This window comes from Chrysochloris asiatica, unplaced genomic scaffold, assembly GCF_000296735.1.
Source record: "Chrysochloris asiatica unplaced genomic scaffold, ChrAsi1.0 scaffold00119, whole genome shotgun sequence".
Classification (NCBI taxonomy): Eukaryota; Metazoa; Chordata; class Mammalia; order Afrosoricida; family Chrysochloridae; genus Chrysochloris; species Chrysochloris asiatica.
This window is the reverse complement of record NW_006408637.1, coordinates 3,683,468-3,687,037: the sequence shown is the minus strand read 5'-3', so window position 1 is coordinate 3,687,037 and position 3,570 is coordinate 3,683,468.

The window sequence follows — 3,570 nt, the reverse complement described above, 5'->3', positions numbered from 1 at the left end:
GAGCAGCCGAGCGTCCCGGAATAGAAAGCAATAGATTTCTTGCTTCTGCCACAAATTCCCCCAGCTGTGAGCCTTCCAACCTTCTAAGTATTCCTTTACATGTGGTTCAGAGTTCTGGGACCATCCCCTGAACCTGCTTGGTTGGGTATTCTGTGTTGTTTTTGGCGGAGCTCTCTACTATACGTCCACCCGATCCGCCATCTTGTTTGTTCTTCTATAATTTTCTTTTTTAATGATGCCATTCCCAGGTTTTGATATGAGGATTATGCTGGCTTCATAAAATGCATTACAAAGTTTTCCATCCTTTTCTATATTCTGGAATTGTTTTGAGTAAAACTGTTGTCAGCTCTTCTCTGAATGCTTAGTGAAATTCACCAGTAAAGCCTGTGCCTGTACATCAAGTTTTATACTTCACTCTGTGTTATTTAGGTAGGTTGTGTTTTTTCTAAAAAATGTATCCATTTCCTTTAGATTTTCTAATTTGTTGGAGTACAATCTCCATAATATCTAATTATTATCCTTTTTATTTCCATTGGTTCTGGTGTGAAGTCACCCACAAAGTTTCTTATGCATGTTATTGGTGTCTTCTCTCTCATTTCTTTTGTTAGATTTGCCAGTGATTTGTTAATTTTATTAATCCTTTCAATGAAGCAGCTTCTTCTCTTGTTGAATGTTTCTATTATTTTTCTATATCCTATTTCATTTATTTCTGTTCTAATCCTGATTATTCCTTTTCTTCTGGTGACTGTTAGCTTACTTTGCTGGTCTTTTTCTAATTGTTGGATATGTTGTGTTAATGTTTTGATTTTGGATCTTTCTTCTTTTGGGATATGTGTTTTTATTGCTATAAATTGCCTTCTCAGCACTGCTTTTACTGTGTTCCAAAGGTTTTGGTATGTCATACTTTTGTTTTCTTTTTTTGCATTTGTTTTTAGAAATCTCTTTATTTCATTTTTCATTTGTCCTATTACCCAATTTTCTTTTCTTTTCTTTTCTTTTTTAAAGCAGGGTGTTATCCAGTTTGCATGTATTTGATTTTACTTCCTTGATCTTCTTATTATTGATTTCTAATTTTATAGCATTGTGATCTGAGAAGATGCTTTATAGTATTGTGATTTATTGAGACTTGCTTTATGGCCTAACACATGGTCTGTTCCTGAGAATGTTCCATGTGCACTGAACAGGAATGTATATTGTGCTGTTGTTGGGTTAAATGCACTATACAAATCTGTGAGGTCAAGTTGATTGATTGTGTTGTTTAGTTCTTCCATGTCTTTGTTGAATGTCTTTCTGCTTTTTCTGTACTTTTTCGAGCATGGTATATTAAAATCTCTTAGTGTAGTGGTTATGAATCGGGCTGCGAATCACAAGGTCAACAGTTCGAAACTACCAGCTGCTCTGTGGGAGAAAGATGAAGCTTTCTGCTTCTGTAAAGATTTACAGCCTCAGAAACCCTGTTCAGGGTCGCTACGGGTCGGAACCGACTCAATGGCACTTAAAAACAACAACAACAACTAATATTGTAGAGTTGCCTATTTCTTTGTTCAGTCTATGAGAATTTAATTTATGTATTTTGAAGCTGTTTTGTTGGGAGCATAGATGTTTATTATGATTATCTCCTCTTCTTCAGTTGACCCTCTAATCCTGAGATAATGTTCCTTCTTGGTCTCAGATGTTGTGTTTTGTGCCTTAAAGTTTATTTTTTCAGAGATTAATATTGCCACTCTTGCTCAGTTTTTATTGCAATTAGCTTGATATATATTTTCCATGCTTTAATTCTAAATCTGTTTTTGTCTTTGTGTGTACAGTGTGTCTCCTGTAGATGGCACATTGAAGGATCCTGTGTTCTTATCCATTCTGTTACTCTTTGTCTTGGACTTGTGCATTTAATACACTGATGTTCAGTGTAATTTTTGCTACTTTTTTTTTTCTTGTGGTGCTGCTGGTTTCTTTGTTCTGCATGCTTTCATGTGCATAGTTCATTCTTTTGTGCTTTTTTGGGGTCAATTTCTTAATAGTTTTAAAATCTTCATGTATTTTCCTTTTCTTGATTTAATGTCATAATGTATTATGTTTCTTTAAGGTTATCCTGTACTTTATTGATTTCTTCCCCATTCTAAAACAGTCTCTTCTATCTTGAAATCTTTCTGACCTCCTCACTATCTGGAACTCTATAACTATACTTTTCCATCCCTTCTCTTTCTAGTTGTCCTGATCATAGACTGACATCCCAGATTCCCTGTTCTGGATTGAATAACAGGTGTTGTTGCCTTGTATGTAAATCTCTGGTTATTGTCTGCTCTTGTTTGTTCTCAGTCCAAAATACTTCCTTTAGTACATTTGGGAGAATTGACTTGGCTTTTACAAAGTCCTTTAATTTCTGTTTATCCTGAAATGTACTAATTTTGCTGTCATATTTAATGGACAGCTTTGCTAAGTATGATTGTTGGTCGGCAGTTTTTTTTATTTCCAGAGTTTTGTCTATGTCTCCTTGTTGCATTCTTGCCTGCATGTTTTTTCTGAGAAATCAGGGCTTAATCTTATTGGTTTTCCCTGTAGGTAGCATTTTGTTTTTCCTGAGCTGCTTTCAGGATTCTTTTCTTGTCTTTGATTTTGGAGAGTTTGATTATGATATTCTTGATGATTTTCATATGGGTTTTATCCTGTTTCAGGCTCATTCAGCTTCCTGAATGCTTATCTTCTCGTCTTTCATGATGTTGGGAAATTTCCTTCCAGCACCTCTTTGACTATCTTTTCCATGGATTTCTTTGTCTCTTCCTGTTCTGGACTTCCAATCACCTGTAGGTTATTTCTCTTCATGTTGTTCCACATATATCTTAGGCTTTATCCAGATTTTTTTCATCCTTTTTTATGATTGCTTTTATATCTTACTAGTTGTTATTGTTGTTAAGTGCCATCGAGTTGATTCCAATGCATAGCAACCCTGTATTGGGTTTCCTAGGAGCAGCTGATGGCTTTGAACTGCCAAACTAGTGGTTCACAACCCTGTGCTGAGAGATTTATCTTCCACCTGGCTAGTTCTGGCTTCCATTGACTTACTTCTACTACTTTGCCCTTTCCATGTATTGTTCATTTCTGATATCTTAGTGTTGATAATCTGGATTTCTGTTTACTGGTTATGTATTGTCTCCCATGCTGTACCTTTTTAATTGTATTTTTTACGATTTTATTGTGAAATGAGTGATAGTTTACCTTGGAGAACATTGGTTTCACACTCATCCTATCATTTTCGTTTCATTGAAATTATTATTATCCCCTCAATGCATCATCTTTCAATAGTATTTGCTTCTGTTCCCTCTGGTTTTTTGTTTGTTTTTGATGTACACAAAAAGATTCAGAAATATATAATCATTTAAACAATCAAAGGACACAGTCTACAAGCCTGCGTTCTGCCCACCAGTACACAGCCTTTCTCTTTCCATGAGTCTAGAGGCCTCAGCTGCTTTCTCTCCCTATGTCCTCATCTCTGTCTCCATCTCTGGTGTTGCTGTTTCTCTGGTTAGGGTTCCACATTCCATGCTCTTCTCCCTCGATGGTCCTATGGGTTCT